The sequence below is a fragment of the Tupaia chinensis genome, unplaced genomic scaffold, assembly GCF_000334495.1.
Source record: "Tupaia chinensis unplaced genomic scaffold, TupChi_1.0 Scaffold000484_1, whole genome shotgun sequence".
NCBI lineage: Eukaryota > Metazoa > Chordata > Mammalia > Scandentia > Tupaiidae > Tupaia > Tupaia belangeri.
In genome coordinates, this window is record NW_006159996.1 from 682,020 (window position 1) to 696,417 (window position 14,398).

Consider the following 14,398-nt stretch of genomic DNA (forward strand, 5'->3'; position numbering starts at 1 on the left):
AGTAACAATAATAATAAATAAAGTTAAAATAAAATAATTATTAAAAAAAAGAAAAATCAAATACAATAATGAGTTAGCGTGTTTAAAATCTAAATAATATAAATAAACAGTAAGAATAAAACCTATATCCCAATAGATGCATGGACAAAAAGGAATCATATGGTATAACATCCTTGGAAAATAATCTGGCACTTCCTTATAGAGTTGAATATATACTTACTATACGATCTAATGATGCCACTCCCAGGTAGTTACCCAAGATAAGCAGAAACATTTATCTCTGCGAAGAATTGTAAATTGCCCTCCAGGATACCTTATTTGTAGTAGTTTAAAAACAGAACTATCTCTAAGTAGGTGAGGGGATAAACCACTTATGGGATATTCATAAATGGAATGATATGCAACAATAGGTTTGAACTATTGAAACATACAAAAACTTGAGTGAATCTCAAAAACAAGCTGATCCAAAGAAGTAAAAAACTATACATTAAGTGAAGTTGATGTAAAGTTCTACAACAGGTAAAACTGATTAGAAATATGTCAGATCAGGACCAGCAGGTAGCATGGTGGTTAAAGTGCTGGACACTCCCACATGGCCGACCAGGGTTCAAGTCCTGAATCTGGTGGCTTGCTTCCTCACTTCCTCTCTCTCTCATTCTTTTTTTTTTTTTTTGAGAGGTTTTCGCTACAGGGTGCATGCACTCACCAGACAGACAGACAGAGATATAGAGACAGAAAGCAAGAAATCACCCCCCAGGGGGGATGGTCACGCCGCAATCCCTTCTCCTCCATTCTCCTCTCGGGATCTTGGGCACGCACACACACACACCCAAGTGTGAGTTTTAAGCCACCAGGTCTGGGACGCGAACCGCGGTCGACTACATGGGAGTCCAGCGACATAGCCATTACGCTAACTGCTGGTTCCCTCTCTCTTGTTCTCACCCTCTATCTCTCTCTGCTCAAACTAAAATAAATAAATAAAATAAAATAAATAATTAAAAAAAGAAGAAATATGTCAAATCAGTGGTTGTTTGAAGGAGAGCATGAAGTTGAAAATAAACGAAGAAATCTTAGAGAATTTCCTGGGATAGTTCATTTGTTCTGTATTCTCCTGATTGATATATGTATTAGTCAAAATTCATTGGACTGTTACTTTTTTTTTCTTTAAGAATTATTTTATTGGGGGCTGGCAGGTGGCGTGGTAGTTAAATGACTAGACTCCCACATGGCCAACCATGGTTCAGGTCCTGGACCTGGAGGCTTGCTTTCTCACTTTCTTTCTCTCTCTCTCTGTCTCTCTCTCTCTCCCTTTCTCCCTCCCCCCTCCTTTTTCTCTCTGGTCAAATTAAAAAAATAATGATAAATAAATTTTTTAAAAAAAGAATTATTTTATTGAACTTTATTTATTCATTTATTTTTATTTGACCAAAGAGGGACAGTGAGAGAGAAAGAGAGATTGAAAGTGAGAAGGCAAACTGCTAGGTTGGTCATATGGGAGTCCAGCGCCCTTAACCACCATGCCACCTGCCAGCCCCAAACTGTTACTTGTTATGTATCTTATTATATGTAAGTTATATAATTATGGAGAGCAGCCAGTCTTAAAATATGTGATTAAAACATGTGGCCTGTAGACACATGCAGAAACTTAACTTTTGTAAGCTACTTTAGCAGGGCTATTGAGAAGCATTTACATATGAAAGCAGTATTTGCTTGTTGTCCATGGTTATTTTTCTAGTGTTTGTTGATACCCAATACCCCACTGGGCTGAAAGAAATCACATGCATTTATCAGATTGTCTCCCAAAAAAGGATCAGAGAAATTATATGGCGCAGTCATTTACACATCTTCAGATGATCTTCATCCCAAAACAACTGGCTTTCTATTCCAATTTCTCCTCCCCTACTCTCTTTGCATTCCACTTCCTTCTTCCCCATTCCCTTTGTATCCCATTTTCCCCTTCCCCCATTTTCTGCCCTTTAAAAAAATAAAGCTGAGACTGGTTCTAGTTGCAGCTTCTCCATCAGAGAAGCAGTGCCCACCCAATCCTTGCTTTTCTATACTTGTATGTCTTTGTGTGTTTGTTACTGCATCTATTTCTAATCCACAGCCTTCCCCGCTCAAAAAAGCATATTTCTGCCAAGCTGGTCCTGACAAAGTGGTGCCCAACATGGAGCCTGAGTACGGGGGGGAAAAAAGTCAAGCTAGTGGACACTCCTTGCAGCCTGCCAAATATTACTGAGTAAAATAAAAATCCTATAAAATAAGATAAAATTAAAAAAAAATACTAGAGTAAAAAAAACCCATAATAATAAAAAAAAGAAAAAATATCAAAGTAAAATTTAAAAAAAAGGGCAAAAAAAAAGTAAATTCTGTTATTCTTAGGTGTAAGCTGGTCCTGGCATGTAATAGTTGACTTTAAAACTGAAAAATAAATCATTTTTCTTTAAAAAAAGTTAATTTAACTTCCCGTTTTTCATCTTTTTAGTTAATAAACTATTTATTTTTGAAAATACAAAAATGTATTTATCTTTTTTACCAAATGGCTAACCATAAAGACACAATTTTTGCCTTAGAGTTTAAGGCTGTTTTTTTCCCCCACAGTTACTTTCTCTAAAACAGCATCCTAGAGGGGACCAGCAGTTGGCGTAATGGCTATGTCACTGGACTCCCATGTAGTCGACCGTGGTTCAAGTCCCAGACCCAGTGGCTTAAACTTAAGCCGGGCACGTGTACATGCGTGCCCAAGATCTCCTAGGGGAGAAGGAATTGCAGCATGGCAATCCCCCCTGAGGGGTGATTTCTCGCTTTCTGTTTCAGTCTCTTTCGTTCTCTCTAGTGAGCGCATGCGCCCTATAGCAAAAACCCCTCTCTAAAAAATATTAATAATAAAAATAAAGCAGCATCCTATGTGTTTTATCAGTATTTAATTGATCTTTTACATTTTATACTTTTGTTCTCTCAAAAACCATTGATCTTCCTGATCAGTGAAGTTCTGTAATATAACATGTCATTGTTTTCATATATTTAAGTAATACCAACCACAATTTTGAAAGTCTTTATAAACATAAACATATCTTGTGTAAGTCTTGTTATGTAGAATCCTTCCAAAAGTTTCCAAAAGGTTCATGATCATTGAATCAAGATACAAAAAAACTTTATCCACTGCCTTCTGAGTTACTTCCTTGCTGATATTCCAGCCAAGATCGAGAGAATGGCTCTCTCTAGCACACAAGTCTGATGGTGTTGTTTTAATCCAAAATGTGACCTGAATATTTCATTTATAAGTGAGCAGTCTCCTAAGGTTAGCAGCTTGAACCTCTGAGCAGGCCAAGTGTTTGACATTGGTGACTGTGACAATGATCAAAGGCATGAATGAGCTCGTGGGTGACCATTCTGTTCATTTGGGCCGGGTTACGAATATTGTTCTGACACAAAACAATCTGAGATGTTGAAACATCAAAACCTCCACTGATAATTCCATTACACTCGTCATAAGAAAAGTGTCGGGACCAGCAGTTGGCATAATGGCTTTGTTCCTGGACTTCCATGTAGTTGACCACGGTTTGAGTTCTGTACCTGGTAACTTAAACTTACACTGGGTGTGTGTGCGTGCATGCCCCAGATCCCGAGAGGAGAATGGAGGAGAAGGGATTGCAGTGTGGTCATTCCCCCCTGGGGATGATTTCTCGCTTTCTGTCTCTGTCACTCTTTGTGGTGAGCACACACATGTATAGCCAAAATCTCAAAAAAAAAAAAAGAAGAAGAAAAGAAAAGAAAAGTGCTTGTTAACAGCACAGCTAGAGTGCTTCATAGCATCAAGCAGGAGTTTGACATACAGACTTGTGCCCAGTACTTCTCTTGTTGGTGAAGAAGCTGGAGAGGAACCCTGTGGGGGGTGCCCCTGGCCCAGCCATTTTGGGAAGAACTGACATGCTATGTGCTGTTGTGCTGTGGCTGCTTCCCCTCCCTGGGGCCTGGCCTGCGCTGATTCTGAGTTCCTGCCAGTGCCTCCAGCTGTAGCAAGGCGGGGGAAGCTACCTCCTGCAGTACAACCCAGCTCGCCCAGATCCACCCTCACTAGGGCCAACTGGGTCTTACTTGTTTATATTTTTATTAAATAAAAGACTGTGGTCCATAAGGGAGCTAGATCCCACATAGCAATCCTTGTCTGGGACCAGCAAGTGGTGTAGTGGTTACAGCACTGGACTCTGACATAGTCGACTGCAGTTTGAGTCTCAGACCTGGTGGCTTAAAACTCACACCAAGCCCATGTGCATCCGTGCCCATGATCTGGAGAGAATGGAGAAGGGATTGTGACATGGCCATCCCCCCAGAGGGTGATTTCTTGCTTTCTGTCTCTTTGTTTCTTTCTGTGTTTCTGGCAGCACACATATCCTATAGCAAAAATCTCTTTAAAAAAAAAAAATAGAAACCTTGTCCTGGCAGCTTGATAAGCTTAGCAGGCATATGTGCATACGTGGTCAAAATCCTGACAGTAAGGGGCTAGCAGGTGACGTAGTGGTTAAAGGCATTTAAACTTCCACATGGCTTACCATGGTTTGAGTCCTGGACTTGGTGGCTTGCTTTCTCAGTTTATTTCTCTCACTTTGTCATTCTCTGGTCAAATTAAAATAAATAAAGTTAAAAAAATAATTAAAATCCTGACAGAAAGGCATGGCAGGAAAAGGATTGTGTCATGACAATGCTCCATTGCTGGTTTCTCTCTTTCAAGAGTTTATGTACCTTCTGGTAATTAAAAACGACATAAAAGCTAAATATTGCCAGGTGCCACAATTGCAACTACTTAATAAAAGACTGAGGTAGGAGGACTGCAGGTTTCAGGCCAGCCTTTTCTCCCGTTTCTGGGGGAGAAAAGATACATTAAAAATAGAGGAGGAATTGTATACAGTTTACTTATCTTTTTAAAAAAGATATTAGGGCCTATGTGCTTGCAAGAGACAGACAGAAATTGATAAAGCACTCCTCAGGGAAAATTGCCAAGCCTTAATCCCTTATACTCTTCTCTCTGGATTTTGGATGCACAGGCACGTGCTGGCGTGTATTTAAAGCCACTTGTCCAGAACTCAAACCAAATGAGAACTTACTACCTTAATCACCACACCATATTTTTGGCCTAACATCTGTATAATCTTTTTTTTTTTTTTTAAGAATTATTTTATTTAACTTTATTTATTTTTAATTTGATTAGAGAGGGACAGCGTGAATGAGAGAGAGAGAGAGACAGAGAAAATGAGAAAGCAAGCCACCAGGTCTGGGACTCAAATCGTGTTTGGCCAAGTGGGAGGCCAGCACACCCTTAACCACCACGCCACCTATGGGCCCGAAGACCTGTATGCTCTTACAAATTAATTTTTTTAAAGAAATAAAAACTCTGGGGCACTAAATGAAAAAATTGTTTTGAATCCTATGCATAAATAAAAATAAACCAGAGAACCATGTTCTCCAGAGTTGTAAGTGAAATTATTTTCTAGACAAGTAGTAGACTCTTTCTTTAGGCCCTCTTAAAAGGCTTCTTTTTAAATTTAATGTTATTTATTTATTTGTTAGTTTAAATTTAACCAGAGAGAGAAAGAGAAAGTGAGAAACCAAGCCACCAGGTCTGGGACTCTTAACTGTAGTCAGCCATGTGGGAGTGCAGCACCCTTAGACACCATGCCACCTGCTGGCCCCCCAATTTTTTTTTTTAATTATTTCTTTTGAGAGAGAGAGACTTTTGCTATAGAGCATGTGTGTTTGCCAGAGACAGACAGAAAGTGAGAAATCATCCCCAAGTGGGGATGGCCAGAGCACAATCCCTTCTTCAGTCTCCTCTCGGGATCTTGGGCATGCATGTACACATGCCTGGTGTGAGTTTTAAGCTGGCTGGCCTGGGACTCAATGCAGTCAACTTTGTGGGAGTATAGTGATGTAACCATTGTGTCATATGTTTGTCCTAGTCCTCTTAAAATTCTTGAGAAAGTGTTCATTTACCTGTTTTTTTGGTCATTACTTGGCCTAGGGAAGATCCTCTTGGCTACTTTTTCTTCACCAAATAGCAATAGAGATATAAATCTAGTAATGAAACTGAGAGGCAGAATTATATAATTTTGTGGTGTTTCTGTATGAGTTGGCAATGCATTTGACTAGATGGTTAAAATAGTTTTTTTCCCCTTTAAACATGATAGGGCCCATACATGTTAGAGAAAGAGAGTATACTCCACAGGGTCTGGTCACACTGTGATCCTCTAGTCGTCCAGCCTGTCAGATCTTGGGCACGCACCTGTGTGCCCAAGTAGGTTTCATACTAACTGGCCTGGGGTTTGAACTGTGTTTGCCGTGTGGGATCCTCCTTCCCTTGAACAACATATTACCAGTCCCACAGAACTGGCCTTAAAATTGTTACCATATCTTTTTTTTCCCTTAATTTCATTCATTGTCACTATTTTATTTTATTTATTTATTTTTTTTTTTTTGAGAGATTTTTGCTATAGGGTGCATGCACTTGCCAGAGAGAGACAGAAAGTGAGAAATCACCCACCAGAGGGGATGGCCATGCTGCAACCCCTCCTCCTCCATTCTCCTCTCGGCATCTTGGGCATGCACGCACACACGCCCTGTGTGAGTTTAAGCCACCGGGTCCAGGACTCAAACCATAGCCGACTAGACTGAATCAAGCTGCCACAACATAGCCATACGCAACTGCTGGTCCCACCATATCTTTTTTTTCCCTTAATTTCATTCATTGTCACTATTTTATTTTATTTTTTTGAAATTGGCCAAAGAAAGAGAGAGAAGGAAAGTGAGAAACCAAGCTGCCAGGTCCGAGACTCAAACCACAGTCAGCTGTCTGGGAACCATTCACCTGCCAGCCCCAGTTGTTACCATTTATTTTTTTTTTTTTTTTCCTTCTCATGCCAAGTGTCCCTCCTCACCCCCCAGCTATTGTAAGACGTAAAGGCTGTTAAAAGTTTGACTTAAGGGGCCAGCAGGTGGTGTGGTGGTTAAGGTGCTGGATGCTCCCATGTGGCTGACCACGGTTTAATTCCTGGACCTGGTGTCTTGCTTTCTCACCTTCTCTCTCTCTCTCTTTCTGTGTGTGATTCTCTGATCAAATTAAAAATGAATGGATGAATATGTAAAGTTAAATAAATATTTTAAAAAAAGTTTGACTTAAGTTTGATTATGTTCCCTTTATTTGGCTAGCTATATTCTTACATTATCATTTTGTTGAATTTGATTTTGTCAACTAACCTAGGGTTAATGTTTTAAATTAGTCCATTTTATAATGTCCATTTGAATGTTTGGGCAAGTACTTCTGTGAAAGGCCTTAATCCTGTGTGATATTAATTATCCTTTGAACATGTACCCTATTTTTGTTTGTTTTTGAGAGATTTTTGCTACAAGGGTGCGTGTGCTCGCCGAAAAGATAGAAAGTGAGTCATCACTCCCCAGTTGATGGCCATGCTGGAATCCCTTCTCCATTATTCTGTCAGTATTTTGGGCACATACGCGCATGAGCCCAGCATGATTTTCAAGCCACCAGGCCCGGCATTTGAACCACGATCGACCATGTGGGGTCCAGTGCCTTAACTACCATACCACCTGTTGGCCATGTATTTTTATTTTCAAAAGCAGTAATTTTGACCCTACATTCCTTCTACTTTGAAGATACATAGCAGGGACCTAAATATATAGAAATCTTTTATTTTTAATCTATTTATTTCTTCCTCAGGAGAGAGAAAGAGAGAAGCAGCCACAACAAAGTCTCCATACCATGATCCAACCCTAGTCTCAGCCAACTAGTCTCAGCCAGCCTGGATCATGGGTGCTTCCAGCATATAGAGGGAGGTCCTGGGTGTGAACCTAGAACCTTTCTGTGTAGGTTTGTTTGCATTACTGCTCCAGTGCTGCCTCACTTCAGAAAGCTTCAACAGAAGCAGTAAAATTTGCAACAAAACCACTTTGTTATATGTTTTTAGAACTGAAAGTGACTGGGTTGACCCTAAAGAAAATGAGTATATACTTACTACCAATGAAGAACATACATAGGTGAAAATTTAGTCTCTTCAGTGTAGACTGTAGAAATTTTAAGTCATTTACAGAGGAAGAAGGAATAGTATATTATAAGCCAAAATTATTATTTTTTAATTAAAGAATATAAATAGTATACCAGGAATCCATTTATCAGGTTTTTAGAAAGAATGTTTTAAAGCTATTTCTTCAGCCAGCCAGCAGCATGGTGGTTGAGGCATCATGATTTCAATCCTACGTGACTGCTGCGTGGTTCAAGGCCTCCTAGATCCTGAAGCTTAGAATACACGCTGTTGGGACCAGCAGATGGTGTAATGGCTACATCACTGGACTCCCATGTAGTCAACCATGATTTGAGTCATGGAACTGGTGGCTTAAACTCACACCAGGTGCATGTGTGTGCATGCCCAAGATCCTGAGAGGAAAAGGGATTGTTGTGTGACCATCCCTCCTGTGGGGGCTGATTTCTTGCTTTCTGTCTCAGTCTCTCTGTCTTTCTGGCAAGCGCATGCGCCCTATAGCAAAAACCTCTCCCCCAAAAAATAATAATACACACCATATGTGTGTTGTGTGTATGCTCACCCAAAAATCCCAAACAGAGAAAGGAGAAGGGATTGTGTTGTGGCCATGCCCCCTGGGGATGCTTTTTCATCCTCCACCCCATTTCTCTCTAGTGAATAAATGTACCCTGTAACAATCTTTTTTTATTATTTTAATTTAATTTTATTTATTTTTTGCAATAGAGTACTCACCAGAAAGACAGAGAGAAGGAAAGTGAGAAATCAACTCTATGAGGGGGTAGCCACAACCATTCTTTGTGTGTATATGTGTGTGTGTGTGTGTTTGTAAGTATATACATACATATTTTGGGGGTGGTGGGGGCGGAGGTTTTTGCTATAGGGCACATGTGCTTGCTGGAGTGACAGACAGAAAACAAGAAATCACTCCCTGTGTGTATGGCCATCCTGCATTCCCTTCCATTCTCTTGGGCATGCTCGCACACGTGCCTGGCATGAGTTTCAAGCCACTGGGTCTGGGACTCAGATTATAGTCAACTACATGGGAGTTCAGCAACATGACTATTACAACATCTGCTGGTCCCTCTTTTGGGATTTTTTGGGGCATACATGCATATGTGCCCTGTGTGGTTTTTAAGCCTCTGGATCTGGGACTCAAGCTGTGGAGTCAGCCATGTGGAATACAGTGCCTTAACCTCCATGCTACCTGTTGGCCCCAACCTATTTTTACATTTTCTTTTTTTTTTTTTTAGAAAAGCTAGTTCTAAATAAGTGGCATGGTGGTCAAGGCACTGGACACTCCCACATGGCCGAACAAAGTTCGAGTCCTGGACTTGGTAGCTTGCTTGCTCACTTCCCACCCCCCCTCTATCTATCTGATCAACTTAAAATAAATAAATGAATGAATCAAATAATTTTTTTAAAATAAAAGCTATTTCTTTATATTTTATCCTTTTAAATGAATTTGAAGATGGGCCAGCCCTATGGTAAAGTGGTTAAGGGAGCTGGATCCCACATGGCCAACCATGAATTAATTCCAGCGTAGTGGCTTGAAAAACACTTCTGGCTTATGTGTGAGTGCCCTGAATCCTGTGACAGGACAGAAGAACAAAGGAAAAAAAAACATTGTGGGGTGCTTTCTCTCACATTTTCACTTGTGCCTTCTGGCAATTTAAAAGAGATTCTAAATTAATTAGAAGGATAAGAGAAGGAAATTTGTAATAGTAAGTTGGTAATATGTCTAATTTTAGGCAAAGAATCAGTTGTACTGTTGCCAATTTGCTAGGCCAGATAAATTTCTTCTTTCTAAGGGCTAACAGGTTGCCATAGTAGTTATGGTGCTGGACTCCTACATGGTCGACCATGGTTTGAGTACCAGATGCAGTGGTTTGAAAATCGTATCAGGCGGTGTATGCATGCCCAAAATCCCAGAAAAAGAATGGAGGAGAAGGGATTGTAGCATAGCCATCCCCCTGGGGGTGATTTCTACTGTCTCTCTCTAGCAGATACATGTGCCCTGTGACAAAAACCTTAAAAATATTTGTTTCTGGGACTAGCAGTTAGCATAATGGCTATGTCGCTTGGCTCCCACATAGTCGACCGCAGTTCGTGTCCCAGACCTGGTGGCTTAAAACTCACACCAGGCGCATGTGCGTGCATGCCCAAGATCCCGGGAGGATAATGGAGGAGAAGGGATTGCAGCGTGACCATCCCCCCTGGGGGGTGATTTCTCGCTTTCTGTCTCTCTGTCTCTCTGGCGAGTGCATGTGCCCTATAGCAAAAAGCTCTCAAAAAAAAAAAAGAAAAGAAAGAATTTGTGTACTAACATGTGAGAGTGAATTGGAATACCCTCCAGAGTTTATTTATACTGTGATTCCCTTTTTCAAGTCTCCAGTCCATTGCATCTGGGGGCACCCATGCCTGTACTAGCATGTTTCAGTGGACCTGGCCAAGAATTTGAACTGCAAGTGCCGTGTGGGATCCGTTTTCCCTTGGGTAGTGCATTACTGCCACACCAAGAGTTGTTGGCCCCTATTTTCCCTATACTCTTTTTTTTTTTAAGTAACTATTTAATTTTATTTATCATTATTATTATTGTTTGGTTTGTGACAAGGTCCATATGCTTACCAGAGAAAGAGAGAATGAGAATACAAGCTGCCAGGTCCAGGACTTGAACCATGGGCAGCCATGTGGGAGTCCAGTGCCTTAACCACCGTGCCACCTTCTGGCCCCTTCCCTATACTCTTAAGGCAAATTATGTTTTGTTTTTGTTTTTGTTTTTGTCAGCAGTTGTATGCACTCTCTGGAGAGAGATGATTGGGGGGTGGGGTGTACAGGAAATAGAGAATTATCATGCTACTGTACCTTCTTCATTCTTCCTCCTATTGAGATTTTGGGTGCACATGTATGTAACACGTTTCACCAGCCCCTTTAACCTCCACCCCATGGGCTGGCCCAGGAATATCTTTTTTGTTATCAAACTGAATAGTAATATGCATGCCAACTTTTTCTTCACCTCTCAGAAGCTCTTGATCTCTATAGAAGAGATTTGATAGAAAAATGAGTAAGTCATTTTTCTGCTAAATGTGATCTTCTGGGCAGAAGGTAGATTTAGGGTAGTTGCCTCTTAGTATAGAACATTAGAGAAAAATGATAGTTGAGTTCTGTTAGCATTAGAATAGAAGGATTTGAATTTATTTCATTATGTCAGAGACTGCTTAATGTAATGTAATCAGTGACCTTGGCTCCCCTCTTTGCATTCAATAAGGGATATTTAAGTTAAGGACAGAATTGAATAGAGCAAATTATATTGGTGCAGTCCCAAGTTGTAACTGAGGAAATGGCTTAGATAAGATTCTAGATTTTCACTGAAAAGAATTTGAAACCTTGGTAGAAATATGTTATATCCTCTCTAATAAATATGTGGTCATGTCCACTTGGAGACAACTAGGGGACTTGATGTTTTTTATTTTGAAAAAAAAAAATTTTTTTTTGAGAAGTTTTTGCTATAGGTTGTGTGCACTCGCCAGAAAGACAGAGAGACAGAAAGCGAGAAATCACCCCCAGGGGAGATGGCCACACCGCAGTCCCTTCTCCATTCTCCTTTCGAGATCTTAGGCACACACACATATGTACCCTGCTTGAGTTTAAGCACTGGGTTTGGGACTTGAACTACATGGGAGTGCAGCGGCATAGCCATTATGCCAGCTACTGGTCCCTTTGAATTGTTTTTAACTAAAACGAGGGTTCAAGTTATGGACCTGGTGGATTGAAAATCATACCAGGCATGTGTACGTGCATTCCCACGATCCCAGGAGGAGAAGGGATTGTGTTGTAGCTATCTTTCTGCACCCTCCTCCCCTCCTCCTCTTGGTGGAGTGATTTCTCACTGCCTCTCACTGTCTCTCTTTTCCTGGGAAGTGCATGTGCCCTGTGGCAAAAACCTTTAAAAAAAAAAAAAAAAAAGAACAAAGAACAAATCCATTGTATTTGAATGTGGTACCTGCCATTGAGGTAACAGTGACTGTTGGATTTTATAGTTGTCCTTTATGCCCAAGTATCATGTAGTGTGTCTTTGGGATTGTGAAAGGTTTTGTTTTTCTTTTTTGATAAGGAATTATTTAGATTATGTGTGTGTGTGTGTGTGTGTGTATAAAATGACCAAAGAGAGACAGAGTGAGGGGACGGGAGTTAGAAAACTAGCCACCATATTCGGGACTCTAACCACAGTCGGCAGTGTGGGAGTCCAGAGCCCTTAACCACCATGCCACTTGCAGACCCCTTGTGAAAGTTCTTTATCCCTAAAAATGGGCTTCTAGGGGCCAACAGGTGGGGTGGTGGTTAAGGGCGCTGGACTCCGACATGGGAGACCACAGTTTGAGTCCTAGACCTGGCGGCTTGCTTTCTTTCTCTCTCTCACTCTGTCCCTCTCTGATTCCCTCTCTGATTAAATTTAAATTTAAATAAATAAATAATTTTTAAAAAATTGTCTTCTGAAAACTGAGCTTTGGGACCAGCATATGATGTAATGGTTACATCGCTGGACTCCCATGTAATCAATCCCAGTTCAGGTCCAGAACCCAGAGACTTGAAACTACTGTCAGGCATGTGTCCATGCATGCTCAAAATTCCAAGAAGAAATAGAGAAGGGATTATGGAGTAGCCATCCCCTATGGGGAGTGATTTCTGGCTTTCTATCTCTGTCTCTCCCGCAAGCGCACTTGCCTTTCTACCAAATAATATCGTTTGAAAAATGAATAAAAATAGAGCTTTCTGAGTTATGAAGAATTGTTTTGTTTTCTTTTTGTTTTAGTTTTTCTGTTTTTTTATTTTTATTTGTTTGGTTTTTTTCTTTTAAGATACATTTGCACACAAGAGAGAGAGAAAGTGAGAAATCACCCCCAGGGGGAGATGGCAAGGCCACAATCAATCCCTTCTCTTTCATTCTCTTCTCAGGATTTTAGGCGCAGACACACATGCTTCTACCATGGTTTTCGTATCACTGAGCCAGCATGATTTTCTTTTCTTTTTTTTTTTTTTTTTTTTAAAGAGAGATTTTTGCTACAGGGCGCGTGCACTCGCCAGAGAGACAGAAAGCAAGAAATCACCCCCCAGGGGGGATGGTCACTCCGCAATCCCTTCTCCTCCATTCTCCTCTCGGGATCTTGGGCACGCACGCACGCACACGCACATGCGCCTGGCGTGAGTTTTAAGCCACCGGGTCCGGGACGTGAACTGCGGTCGACTATGTGGGAGTCCAGCGACATAGCCATTACATTACGCTAACTGCTGGTTCCCGCCAGCATGATTTTCAAACCACTGGCTGTGGTGCTCAAACTACAGAGTTGACCATGTGAGATCCAGCGCCTTAACCTCCATACCACCTACTGGTGCTATTTTTTGTTTTTATTTTTAGCTGCCAGAGGGTATGTGCTCTGATGTGGGTGGTAGTGCAAAATGGGCAGCACCTTCTAGTGGGTTGTGATTATACTGTAGTTCCTTCTCCATTTCTCTATCCTGGGAATATTGGGCACATAGGCACAGGTGCACTCAGATGTTTTTCAAGCCTCTGGAACTAGATTTGAACCATGGAGGGCATGTAGGATCCAGCTCCCTTAACTGCTGGGCTTTGGGGCTCCCCTGAAAAGAGATCTTGACCTAGGATTTTTGAGTAATTTAATTTTAATTGTTAGCCAGGAGCATTGGACAAGTCACTTCACCTATCTCTGGATCAACTTCCTTGGGAGTTCAGGCATAGAACAATTATATCAATATGCTTTTCTTACATTGCTGGATTTCTATAAAAATTTTAACAAAGGCACTTATATCCTTAATTGGGAGACCAAGATGCCATCTACATTAATTTTTCTGCTGTGTTTTGTTCTGTTTTGTTTTAATTTTAAAACTACCGAAAGTATTTTAAGGTTTTTGCCTTAGATGGTTGTGCTTGTGCTTGTTTGGAGGGGAGAGAGACAGTGAGAGGGAAAGTGAGAAGTCACCCCCCCCAGGGACATGGCCACGCTGCAATTCTTTCTGCTCCGTTCTTCTGAGATTTTGGGCACACACTTCACATGCACTTGGCGTGATTTTCAAACCACTGGGTCTGGGACTCAAACCACAGTCAGCCACATGGCAATCCAATGATGTAATCAGGCCATCTGATGGTCCCAGAATCTGAAATCCATTTAAGGTTCTTCAGTTGTTTTGCTGATAACCGTTAATAAAAATTTAAGGGGCCAGTAGGTGATATGATGGCTAAAATGCTGGGCTCCTGCTCAGGAAACTGGTTCAAGCCCTGCATCTGGTAGCTTGCTTTCTCTGTTTCGCTTTCTCTCTGTCTATAGCTGTCT

At 41.0% G+C, this 14,398-nt stretch overlaps 1 protein-coding gene and 1 pseudogene across 1 annotated transcript in view; one reads left to right on the forward strand and one right to left on the reverse strand.

The window, feature by feature from the left end:
- The window catches only part of UBE2D2 (ubiquitin conjugating enzyme E2 D2), a 36,101-nt gene that overhangs the window by 14,758 nt on the left and 6,945 nt on the right, over window positions 1-14,398 (forward strand). The gene's annotated exons all lie outside the window — the stretch shown is intronic.
- On the reverse strand, window positions 2,842-3,555 carry LOC114009199 (mitochondrial inner membrane protease ATP23 homolog pseudogene; annotated as a pseudogene).